A 13,357-nucleotide genomic window follows, 5' to 3' on the forward strand; every position below is an offset into this window, starting at 1 on the left:
TATATGTTGTTAACCTAGGAACAATACCAAGCTGAAACTAAAATCCTTAGTAGCTATTCTCTCTCTTACATTTAAAATTAAGTATTGGAAAGCCAGAGATTTCCAAAATATGGTTAAACAAAATTATATCAGCTCAGCGAACTAAATCCAGTCTCTTGGCATAGACCAATGATGAAGATGATATAACAAAGGGAATGTGTATATATGTATGTGTGTGTATATGTGTGTGTGTGTGTGTGTGTGTGTTTGTGTGTATGACAGGATCACTTTGCTGTACAGCAGAAATTAGCCCAACATTGTAAGTCAGCTATAATAAAAAAAAGAAGAAAAAAACACGATTATACCTATTTGAATATTACTGATGTGTTAATACACCTTGCAACTGAGATACATAAAGCCTGTGCTTTATAAATCTGTTTAATTACTTCAGATTCAAGTCTATGTAACCAATAGTCATGGACTGTTTTGTTTTGTTTTTTTCTAAACAAATTTTATTGGGGTATTGTTGACTTGCAATGTCATGTTAGTTTCAGTGGTACAGCAAAGTGAAATCAGATATTTAGACATGATAGAGAGAGAGAGAGAGATCCATTCTTTTTCAGATTCTTCTGTTATAGGCTAGTCACAGAGTTATTGATAGATTTCCTGTGCTATACAGTGGGTCCTTGTTACTTACCGATTTTGTTTATAGTAGTGTGTGTACGCCAATCCTAACCTCCCAATTTACCCCGCCCCCACAGCATTTCCCCTTTGGTACCCAAAAGTTTGATTTTGAAAGCTTGAGTCTGTTTCTGTTTTGTGAATAAGTTTTTTGGTAGCATTTTTATTAGATTCCACATATGACTGGTATCCTATGATATTTGTTTTTCTCTATCTGACTTCACATAATCTCTAGGTCATGTCTAGAGTCTAATGCCATGGACTGTTTTTCCAGGTCGATGATGACTCTAAAACCTGGAATTTATTGACGTGTGCTGCTATTCAAGTCCCCTTCCACATTCTATGTTTCATGTATTCTCTTTCAAACCCATTTTTGATCATGAATCCATAGATATTACATGAAAAAATTTTTTCTAAGGATTCCTGCTAGTTTTTTTTTTTTCTCAGCCATCTACATTTAATTTGGGAAAGGAATTTGAGTAAGTAAATTAATACCTGTCCTACTTGTTTTTAAAGTTTGTGTTAATAGAAGAGTAAAATAAAATTAATATTTCTTTTTTTTTTTTTTTTTGGTCTTTTTAGGGCCGCACCTGCAGCATATGGAATTTCCCAGGCTAGGGGTCCAATCAGAGATGTAGCCACCGGCCTGTGCCAGAGCCACAGCAATGTGGGATCCAAGGTGCGTCTTCAACCTACACCACCGCTCACACCAATGCCAGATCCTTAACCCACTGAGCAAGGCCAGGGGTCGAGCCCTTGTCCTCATGGATGCTAGTCAGGTTTGTTAACCGCTGAGCCATGACAGGAACTCCAAATGAATATTTCTTAAATTCAAGTGTTCTATTGAAACTGGTTTGGAAGTGGTAGAGAGATTCTGAATGATCATGTATTGTAGTACAGTGTAGGTATCTCATGAGAATTGGTGGCTATGGTCAGACATTGAAAAAATGAAAGAATCAGATAATTTGGAATGTATTTGAGCTACTTCTACCTCAAATACTAAATGAATACACACAAAAAGCAGATGAATCCATTTTTGATTAAATAAATTATTCCCCATCTATTTGATGGAAAATGATTGCCCCTGCGTCATACACATGGGAGTAGATGAAGTTCTCTGTTACCTTACTAATAATCCGCGTTGTTTTAATTCACCCGAACAGTTGCTGATTATGGACTTTAGACAGTTCAGCTGTTGGGTTACCATTCGTTGTGATTCCGGCTGTAAATATTGTGAAGGATTAGGTGCAATAAATATTCAAGTAAATGTGAATTTTGGACCCCGGTTTTATGTTCTGAAGACTTCAGTAGAAATAGGAAAGTGTCAAATACCAAGGATATACCATTGGAATATATATATTTTTTCATGTACAGTAGAAAGCACATAAACTGACACAACTCTAACACTTCCCTGACTAATTCCAGTTTGCATTATCTTCTTCTAGTTGTTCATAGGTGTAATGTTACTACACTGTGGCTGCATAGGAAGGCGACTAATTGTGAGGAGATGGAAGCACACGCTCTGGAGCCAGTTAGCCTGGGTTGGACTCCCAAGCTCTAGTTCCTGGTTCTGTGTCTGGTTCCTAATTAATAGTTAGTAATCACTAGTTCTGTGACAGGCTGAACAGATCACTTTGCTATGCCTCAGTTTCCTACCTGTACAAAGGCAATGCTAATAGTACACACTCACAGAGCACTAAGAAGATTTAGTCAATTAATACACTTGGAGCTCTAAGAAGAGGAATTTCTGCTGTAGTGCATTGGGTTGATGATCTGGCTTCTTTCTGTGGTGGCACTGGTTCAATCCCCAGCCCAGTGCAGTGGGTTAAGAACCTGGTGTTACTACAGCTGTGGTGTAGGTTGCAGCTGCAGCTCAGATTTGATCCCTAGCCTGGGAACTCCCATATGCTGCAGGTATGGCAAAAAAAAAAAAAGAGCTCTGAGTGTCTGATCCGTGAAACATGCTCAATGGCTATTAGCTATGGAAGCTTTTGTTATTCTTATTGCTATTAAATTTCCACATATTGGTCCGTTTCTTGAGAATGAAGATACGGTGTTTGAAATAGAAGAAAACTGAGATGTAAAAACGTGTGTCCTACCAAGTGGTAATAATAAAACTTTTTAAGACAAGAGATGAGAGAGCTCTGAAATTAGAGGAATGATTCCACCAACATAAGCAAATATTAATAGAAATGCTTAGTTTAATGAAAAAGAAAGGGAGAAGAAATATTTTATTATTGCAGCAAATCAAAACGCTGTTGGATGCTTGTTAAGAGGAAATGGAGGCCATCTGGAGAAAACAATTCCATTCCACTATGTGGAGTGGATTTAACTGACAGCTGAATAGCCAGGACATGAATTATGCAGGCCTTTGACCATGTAATGTCATAGCCTTATAAAGCAAACAGCAGGGGGCAGAGTGGTCGTTAATGAAAGGTGGAAAGAGTTGTCAGGCTTCAATGATCAGTTTCTGTGATATGGTTTTCTTTATTAAAAAAAAAACAAAACAGGTTACAGTGAATTACAAATACACTGCTTTTTTGGTTCTTTCTAATCATTTGAAGGCATTAGGACCTTAATATCCTAAATCCTCCCATTTTATTCATTTTACCTACATATATCTCATTCATTGCTCAGTAACTTTTTTCTTGTAACTTTACTACTGGTTGCTGTCTTTTTGCTAATGGACCTGTTAATTAACTAATTGGTTCAATTAAAAAATTTGCATTAGGCATATTTTTTAAACCACCAAAGTATGTTTGGGGGTCTAGTTACCTAATACCTAAATAGTAGAGGAGTTTAAGCATGACTTGGATATATTAATTATTATTTTAAAATGGAGAAATTCTCATTAATGATTTACTAATTGATTCTATGTTTAAAATAATTGTTCAGGAGTTCCCATTGTTGCTCATTGGTAACAAACTCCACTAGTATCCATGAGGATGAAGGTTCAATCCCTGGCCCCACTCAGTGGGTTAAGGATCTGGTGTTGCCATGAGCTGTGGTGTAGGTTGCAGATGCAGCTCAGATCTAGTGTTGCTGTGGCTGTGGTGTAGGCCAACAACTGTAGCTCCAATTCAACCCCTAGCCTGGGAACTTCCATATGCCACACCTAAGGCCCTAAAAATATAGAGTAAATAAAATAAAATAATTGTTCAATACCTATCCAAAATGATCCATACAAATTGTTTGGAATTAGGCGAGGGTGAAAAGAAAGAATCAGAAAATTAATTTTTCTTCTTCTTCTTTTTTTGGCTGTGCCTGTGGCATATGAAAGTGCCTGGGCCAGAAATTGAACCTGTGCCACAGCAGCAGTCCGAGCTGCTGCAGTGACAATGCCAGACCCTTAACCCATTGCACTGTAGCAGGAACTCCCCAAATTAATATTTTTAATAGCTAAAAAATTTTATTTTCCATCATGATGAATTAAAAAAAAATACACAGAAAATAACTGCATATTCTTCTTTTATCACTGTTAAGTAGGGTCCAGACATGAGCATTATCCTGTAAGAATCTCCAGAATTTCAAAAGGACAGATAGGAATAAAGTAGTTTTCAGTGTTCAAAGAAATTCAGAAGTCTGATCTGGAAGTAGCATGTGGTCTTGCTTTCTGTCCATGATATTATCACCATCTGCTCCAGGTATTATGAATTATAAAGCTAGATTTTTGGCTTTCCTAAAAGTATGTACATTTAACCCTGTAACTTTGATCTGGATGAATTATTTTAGCCATTTATGGTCAGTCAGTGCTGGTTTTGAGTAGGTAGAAAGTGAAGAAAATAAGTGTTTTTAAGATGCCGTGTTCACAGTGACTGAGATTCCTTCAAAGAAAAAAGTTTCCACGGCAAGACCTAAGCAAAGATCGATCAGGGTGCCTTCCAAAAAAGGAATCGAGCCTTGTCTCTCGAAAACGGTGTTTTGAAAATAAATCATAAGGGAGGGGAAGCACTGAGACTTGGTGGATGATATTCCAGTTATCTCTTCAATCAACTTTGTATAATGCTTTGGAAGCAGAATAACAAGTAATACGAAATCATTTTTCAAGATGCTATACGTGAAATCATTTTTCAAGATGCTATACGTGTGCTCTCTCGGCTTTATTTCCATATTCATTGGAACGAGCAATTTATGCTGTGCACTTGCAGCACTCCAAGAACAAAGACCAATTTCCCAGAAGGTGATGAGCACTCTTGAATTTTACAAATGCCAAAAAAAAAAAAAAATTATTGTCACATTTAGATAATGAAGTGTGCTCAGTTCACAGCGTCTCCCCACTGAGTCTCCGGAAGGGAGGCCCCCTGGGTATCTATTTTATGCCCAGATTCGGAAAGTGGAGCTAGGCAATTCTTAACAAGCATTGACAAGTAGTAATTAACAGTGAGTGTGGTGGAAGATAGAGGGCTGAAAGGATTTGGCATCAGCTTCTGCACAGCAGTGTCTTTTATTCTCGAGAAAACAGGTATCCGATTGATCTGTTTATGATCCTTCGTCTAGGTTTCAGGATGGGGACAGGAATCTCTGTGTGACTGAAGCGAACCACCTGTTGTCTTCAAATGGAAATGAGGAAGAGGTCGAGTAAGGACAATGTCTTAATCCTTTTGGCACCTCAGAGGCGGTTTGCTTGTTTTGTTGTGCTTTGGGGAGACAGTAGGGCTGAGAGTTGAAGGCCCCACAGCAGACCCCCTCCTGTGATTCTGTCCGTGACTGTGGCATTCAAGCCCAGGGCAGCCCCATGGGAGATCCTAAGGTTCACAAGGAACCCTGTATCTCTGCTAGTCTATTTTTTCCTTGAATGTTTACACGGTTTTGTTTATTCGTCAAGGCACCAAGGGTGCCTTATGGGCAAACTGTTTCCCTCGCTACATAGGTAGAAACAGAGTTTGTGTTTAAAATGTTCATAGCTACCTGACAGATAATCCAATGTGGAAATCCATGGATTGCACAAAACCCAGATCCTTTTCAGCCTGCCTCCCTTTTCCTGAAAGAAAGGAACACGGAGATTGGTGGATGCCTCTCTCCACAGGCTCCCCCCTCCAGGTCCCCCCGTGTTTGGGGGCGCAGTCCTGTTTAGACTTGTTTCCGTCGCATTCCACACAGAGGGCAGAGTTCTCAAATGTGTGCACACTCACCCTTGCCTGCTGTCATGTTACGTAATAGCTATAAATGCTCTTGTGTGTCTGCCTGCTTGTAAACCACCAGGAGGAGGGAGATAGCACAGAACGAAATCTCGGCAAATATCAAACGTGAACCTAAAAAACATGATGCAAAGGAATTTATTTACAAAACAGGCATAGAAAACAAACTTACATTACCCAAGGGGAAAGGGGTGGGAGAGATAAAATAGGAGTTTGAGATTAACAGCTACACACTGCTGTATATAAAATGGGTAAGCAACAGGGACCTCCAGTATAGCACAGGGAACTCTATGCAGTATCTTGCAATAATCTATAAGGGAAAAGAATCTGAAAAAGAATAGATATATGTATATGTCTAACTGAATCACTTTGCTATACACCAGAAACTAATACAACATTGTAAATCGACTATACTTCAATAAAAATAAATTAATTTTTAAAAAAGCTCTAAGCCTTGATGTAATTCTCTACCAAAACTAAAATCTTTTTTTTTTTGTCTTTTTGCCATTTCTTGGGCCGCTCCCGAGGCATATGGAGGTTCCCAGGCTAGGGGTCTAATTGGAGCTGTAGCTGCCAGCCTACACCAGAGCCACAGCAACGTAGGATCCGAGCCACATCTGCGACCTACACCACAGCTCACGGCAACGCCGGATCATTAACCCACTGAGCAAGGGCAGGGACCGAACCCGCAACCTCATGGTTCCTAGTCGGATTCGTTAACCACTGCACCACGACGGGAACTCCCCCCAAACTAAAATCTTATGGTCTCAGTATTTTGGCACAGGCACAAAGGCACTTTTACCCATTTTGCTAAAGCTTGGGACCCCATTATAAGATCACAAAGGAAAATGGAGATAGGAAAGGGTTTGGGATCCTAAAGCCTTGTCTATTAGACCTGAATCCAGAATATTAGGGATGGTTTGAAAGTTTCATTTCCTTTCATTAGCTTAATACTTGGGATGCTACTTTTAGTTTCTAGCCGCTCAGAAATCAAGAGACATATTCAGAGTTACCTCCTTCTGTGACTAAATTCAAAAAAAAAGGAGGGAATAAAAATGCAAGATGCTAAGCTGGAACTAGGAGAATGCTTTTAGGTCAGCCAGTGTGACGTTTTCCTTATAACTTCACAGATGGTCCAAACAGATGAAGAGGGAAGAGAATGGCCACAGAGATCTGGCGGCCTGCCACTTATTTTAACGGTGTTTCATTCATTCTGCTTTGGAGGGAAGATGGAGTGAGGATAAGAATGAGTCAGGGTACCGCACTTGATAATCTTCTTCCTGAGAGATCTACCCATCTGTTATGAATAGGAAGAGCTTTGCTTATAAAATGAATTTCAGCTTAACCGTATTTAGATGGGTGGTGGTCATCGTGATTGTTTTTGTTAACAGTGCGTGTCTGCTTTGGAAATCCAGGAAGCCACCAGCATCAATGGCGTTGTATCTGAACTGAGCATCGGAAATGGACAGCTGAGGAGTGAGTGAGAATCCCGGTAAAACCCTAATTATAGTACTAATTGATGGCGTTTATTTCTTTGTCCCATTTTCAAACCTCTTTTAACGTTAAGGCTAATGAGTTCTGTAGAGTCTTTCAGTTGTGTAATTTCTAATTTCTTTCTTTCTTTTTTTTTTTTAACTTTTTTTTTTCTAATGGCCGCACCTGCGGCATATGGAAGTTCCCAGGCTAGGGGTGGAATAGGAGCTGCAGCTGCCAGCCTACACCACAGCCACAGCAACACCAGACCCCAGCCGCATCTGTGACATAATGCCACAGCTTAAGGCAACACTGGATCCTTAACCCACTGAGCAAAGCCAGGAATCAAGCCTGCATCCTCACGGACACTATGTTGGGTTCTTAACCAGCTGAACCACCACAGGAACTCCTAGCCATGTAATTTCTTAATATACTGCTATGTTCAAGGGTATGTCTTTTTTTTTTTTTTTTTTTTTTTTTGGTGAATGACCTTTATAGATTTTGGATAAGTAGGCTGGATAGAAATGATAAAAATGAAGAATTTCGAGTCCTCATCGTTTCTCTCTTCAATTGCATTGATCTTCATCTCAGTTTATGTTACTCAACCTGGCCTTCCCATCCTCTTCTCTGCCTCTACTTGGGCACTGTTGACATTTTGGACCAGACACCCCTTTGTCGTGGGGTGTTGCATCCTGGGCCTCTACCTGCTGGGTGCTGGAAGCAGAATAATATGGTCACCCAGCATATCTCAGTAAACATCAACTCCAGGTTTCCAGTCGTTCATGCCAAAGCTCTGGAGACAGTCTTCACTCCCCTCAGCCTCTCATACCCCCATCAACCACTAGCAAATCCATTTGAAGAAAACCACCTTCAAATTCCATACAGGATCCAGCACTTTGTTTGTCCTTTTGCAACTTTGGGGCTCTTTTTAAAATATTTTTTATTAAAGTATAGTTGATTTACAGTGTTGTGCCAATTTCTGCTGTACAGCAAAGTGACCCAGTCATTCATATGATTGTTCATCCTGGTCTACCCCAAGAGAGGGATAGAGTTCCCTGTGGTGTACAGCAGGACCTCATTGCTCATCCATTCTAAATGTAATAGTTTGCATCTACTAACACCAAATTCTCCATTCACTCCACTCCCTCCCCTCTCCCCCTTGGCAACCACAAGTCTGTTCTCCAAGTCCATGAGTCTGTTTCTGTTTTGTAGCTAGGTTCATTTGTGCCGTGTTTTAGATTCCACATATAAGTGATATCCTATGGCATTTGTCTTTCTCTTTCTGACTCACTTCTCTTAGTGTGAGAATCTCTAGTTGCATCCATGTTGCTGCAAATGGCATTATTTCATTCTTTTTTAGGGCTGAGTAGTATTCCATTGCGTATATGTACCATATCTTCCTAATCCATTCCTCTGTTGATGGGCATTTAGGTTGTTTCCATGTCTTAGTTGTTGTGAGTAGGATCCAACACTTTTTTAGATATCTCCTAATCCCTCACAGGTCCAGGCGACCTCCTTTGTCATCCAGAACATATGTCCCTCTTAAAGCTGCCAGAGCTGTTGTGTTTAATTAGCAAGTTCGATCATGCTTCTCTGCTCAGAATCCCTCAGTGGCTTCCCATTCCACTCAGAATAACAACCAAAGTCCTTACAGTGGCCTAAAAGTACCTTATGAGATCTGTCTAAGGAGTTCCCTGGTGGTTTAGTGGTTATGACTCTGTACTTTCAGTTCTGCAGCCTGGGTTCAATCCCTGATCTGGGAACTGAGATACCACATCAAGCTACTGCACATCTCAGCCAATAGAAAGAAACAAAAAATCTGCCTAACCACTGATCCCCTCCCCACTCCAGTTGACCCCTCTGACCTGTCCCTTCAGGCTCACTGTTCCAGCTCTATTGGCCTCTCCTTGAACACTAGACAGGTCTTGTTCCAGGGCTTTCCTCTGTCTTCTCTTCCAGTGTCTTCTACTCCCAGCCTCCCCCTCTCCCCACTCCAGCTATCCACCTAGCTTCGCTCCCTCATTTTTTTGGCAATGTTTCCCAGCCGGGGGTCGAACCTGCACCACAGGAACAACCTAAGCCACTGCAGTGACACTGATCCTTAACCCACCAGGCCACCAGGGAGCTCCAAGTCTACATTCTAATATCCACTTCACAGTGAAAGCTTCTCTGACCACCCTATTTCAAGTCACACCCTTTGTTTATCTCCTCTGATTTATTGCTTTTTTTTTTTTTTACCATAGCCCTAATCACTGTCTGACATAATGAAAATTTTACCCATTTGTTTATATCCTCACTTCCTGATTTGCTGTGTGTCTCTGAGAATTCCCATGTAGACTCCAGGAGGGCAGGAGTTTTGCTCGATGTCCTACACTCCGTGGCTTTAGCACTTGTCCTAGGAAGCGTGGAGTAGGCACTCAGTCAGTATTGAATGAATGCGATAATGCCTATGTGGAGTGCCTACGTTCTGCTAGGCGCTGGGCTAAATCCTGAGCATAGGAAAGTGAGTGCAGTCCTGTCCTGGCCCTCAAGACACTCAAGCTCTTGTGGGGGACACATGCACATGAACAAATAAGCACTGCAGGGTGAGAGGCCTGCATGAAAGAGAAGAATGCACAGATGCAGTAGCTAGGGGTAGAAGGGGTTGACGGAGCACAAGGGACTTCAGTGTGTGGAGGAAGAAGTGGAGGTGGTGAAGGGCTGATACTTCCTTACTGCTGAGTCGCAGTCCATTAGCTGCTTAGCTGCTGCAAGGCAAGTAGAGCATGAACTGCAGTGTAAAGCCACCTGCTCAGGCCTGTGGCTCCTCACCACTGTACCCCTTCACCTGCTAGGGGGTCCTTGCTCTTTAGCATGGTATGTGAGGCTCGTCATAATCTGGCTCCCTGTCCATACTTATCTGTAGCACCTGCCTCCAAACAGCCTTTCCTGCTCAGCAGATAGGTGAGAACAAGATGTATTCGAAACACTTTCAGGTTTTTCCCTGCTCCTGGAATGCCCTCCCCACCCCCATATGGTCTACCTGCCATATTTCAAGGTTCTACTGAAATGGAATGGCCTCTCTGAAGCCCTTCTTTATGACACCTTCCATCTGGGTGAATTATCACACCGAAAGCCAAGGGCAGCTGCAGCAGACAGCTTGAAAGTGTATGCATTTCTAAAGAGAATGAACCAGAGTTCCTGTCGTGGGACCATGCGGTTGTGGGTTTGATCCCTGGCCTCATTCAGTGGGTTAAGGATCCGGCGTTGCCGTGAGCTGTGGTGTAGGTTGCAGACGCGTCTCGGATCCTGCATTGCTATGGCTATGGTGTAGGCTGGCAGCTAGCTGTAGCTCAGATTAGACACCTAGCCTGGGAACCTCCATATGCCTCGTGTGCGGCCCTTAAAAAAAAATGCAAAAATAAATAAATAAAGAGAATAAACCTATTAAGGGAGGTTTGGGAATTGGTACCAAAAAATAAATGCCATCAATCAAGACTGTGCTTGAACTTTGAATAATTGCAGTCTGAGCTTCCCATTTCTGGAGCAAAGAAGTGACAGACCTGTCCTAACTCAACATAAACAAGGAGACAGCACAGGACCGGAGCCTGGACAATACAAGAGGAAAATCATAACCAATAATGACCTAGTATTGCATAGGGAACTATACTCAATATTTTATAATAACCTATATGGGAGAAGAATCAGAAAGAATACACACACATATATATGTATAACTGAATCACTGTACTGTACACTTGAAACTAGTAAGACATTGTAAATCAACTATACTTTGATGAAATTCTTTTTTTTTTTTTTTTTTTTCTTTTTGCCATTTCTTGGGCCACTCTCACGGCATATGGAGGTTCCCAGGCTAGGGGTCTAATCGGAGCTGTAGCTGCCAGCCTACACCAGAGCCACGGCAACGCAGGATCCGAGCCACATCTGTGACCTACACCACAGCTCCCGACAACGCTGGATCCTTAACCCACTGAGCAAGGGCAGGGATCGAACCCGCAACCTCATGGTTCCTAGTCGGATTCGTTAACCACTGCGCCACGACGGGAACTCCAGATGAAATTCTTTAAAAAGATTTTTTAAAAAAAGAAGAGGAAAGTCAACACCAGATCAAATTATATTCCCCTCACCTTCCTGAATTTTAATCTGGAAAGGACTGGAATTAGGGACTATGCTATGCTTATGCCTACCTATGAATTACATATACACATAACTTATGTCTTTAAGTTTGATGGGTAGTAAACTATATAAAGTTTATTTCATGTTTTGAGGTTTCGATTAATAACTACTACTTCCTATTATCATGATGAAGTCATGGGTAGAAAGTGCCCCGTGGAGTCTTTGAGATGAATTCCTCAATCAGGCAGACCAGAGCAGTGAGGACAATGAAAGAAAATTGACAAAACACTGTAAACCAGCTATAGTGGAAAACAATAAAAATCATTATATAGTAGAAAAAGAAGATGATTCAAGTGACTAGAGTCAAACCAGTTGCATGAGCAACTTGCTTTATAAAAGGGTATCTCTGTAGTACCAGTTACTCTTTGAATATTTATTCAAAAATTGAATGATTCAGTATTCAGTCAACATTCAGTTGAGTAATTCAGGAACTGAAGTCCTAAGTGTTAGGCGTGGTATTGCTTCTATAACCTTTTCAAGAACCTATGGGAGTTCCCGTTATGGCTCAGCAGTAACGAACCCGACTAGTATCCATCAAGACCTGGCAAGGGTTCAATCCCTGGCCTCACCCAGTGGGTTAAGGATCAGGCTTTGCTGTGAGCTATGGGGTGTAGGTCACAGCCATGGCTCAGATCCCGAGTTGCTGTGACTGTGTAGGCCACACTTCTGGTGTAGGCCAGCAGTTGCAGCTCGGATTCAACCCCTGGCCTGGGAACTTCCATATGCCATAGATGTGGCCCTAAAAAAAAGACAAAAAAAAAAAAAGAACCTATGAAATTAAGTTGCATTTTCTCCACTAATGGATAGCAAAGCTGAAGCTTAGGGAGGTTGAAGCATCTTCACCAGCCAGCAAGAAGAGGTCTCGAGAGCCATACCCAATTTGTTCCAAAGTCAAAGCTCCTCCTTAGCAGTGAGGCACATCTCCCTTTGTGCTCCCTCGCTGCGTGACCTCATTTCAGGGCATTTGTTTCTGAATCAGATAATCTTTGCTTCAAGTATCTGCAGAGTTTGATGGTAATCTGTGTGTCATGAATCATGGTTCGTCACAGAAACTTTCTATTCCATGTGTAATTATTATACCTGAAACTCATTGAAATTAATGAGACGGCTGATTAAAAAACATTGGAGGCCTAATTGATAGCTTGGGCAGGTGTACCAGACCCTTGTGTTTAATGTGTCTTTGTGAGACACAACGGTCATAAGACCAGTATCAGCAGTTCCTTGAAGGAAGATTCCAAGAAGCAGCTGAAAAGACTTTGAAAATTCCCCTGGGTGTGTTGGATTTCATTTTAAGTGAAAATGCAAAGCAATTAATTTTCCTGTAAGTGAATCCCTGAATTACATATACTTTCTATTGCTTGCTTATTTTTATTTAAAAGCTGATTTCTTGCAAGTATGTAAAAATACTGGCGCAAATGGAAAAAGACTGGAAGATAATAGGCAAAAAAAGAAAATATTTTTGGTTTTAGGATCGTAAGAAAGCTGGGATGATTTTTTTCCCCCTTTTTATACATTTTTCAATAATGGCTTCCCAATTTTAAAAGAAATGTTAAATAAGTGAAAATTATTTACTGTTTAATGCATAGAAGAACACATGGGTTGGATTCTGTCTTGCTATTTATGTGATGTTATACAAATCACTAAATTCTGAATATTTAGAACATTTTTACTATGTATAAAATAAATACCCTAATTTAGAAATTTGGTTCCCAGGTTACATAACGTAAATGTTTTCACCTCAATCTTTCATTAATTTTAAAAAATTAATTAATTTTAAAAAAACAGTCTTTTCCAGCCTATTTTAATTCCTGTCTTGGGTGATCCTTATGCTGAAGGCAGATTTGTTTATAGTTCCGTCACCTTGTTCTTTATTATTTGCCCTCTTGTAACAACACCCCTTCTCCCATTAC

At 40.8% G+C, this 13,357-nt stretch overlaps 1 protein-coding gene across 8 annotated transcripts in view; it reads left to right on the forward strand.

Moving 5' to 3' along the window:
* Positions 1-13,357, forward strand: part of ABCA5 (ATP binding cassette subfamily A member 5) — a 134,225-nt gene that overhangs the window by 10,963 nt on the left and 109,905 nt on the right. For 3 of the 8 annotated variants that reach the window (XM_021068102.1, XM_021068103.1, XM_021068106.1), the window contains exons 2-3: positions 5,158-5,238; positions 7,190-7,290. The gene's annotated coding sequence lies outside the window, so the exon portion shown is untranslated. The remainder of the gene's footprint in view (positions 1-5,157; positions 5,239-7,189; positions 7,291-13,357) is intronic. The other 5 variants (XM_021068109.1, XM_021068111.1, XM_021068105.1 and 2 more) reach the window with 4 other exon arrangements.

The sequence above is a fragment of the Sus scrofa genome, chromosome 12, assembly GCF_000003025.6.
Source record: "Sus scrofa isolate TJ Tabasco breed Duroc chromosome 12, Sscrofa11.1, whole genome shotgun sequence".
NCBI lineage: Eukaryota > Metazoa > Chordata > Mammalia > Artiodactyla > Suidae > Sus > Sus scrofa.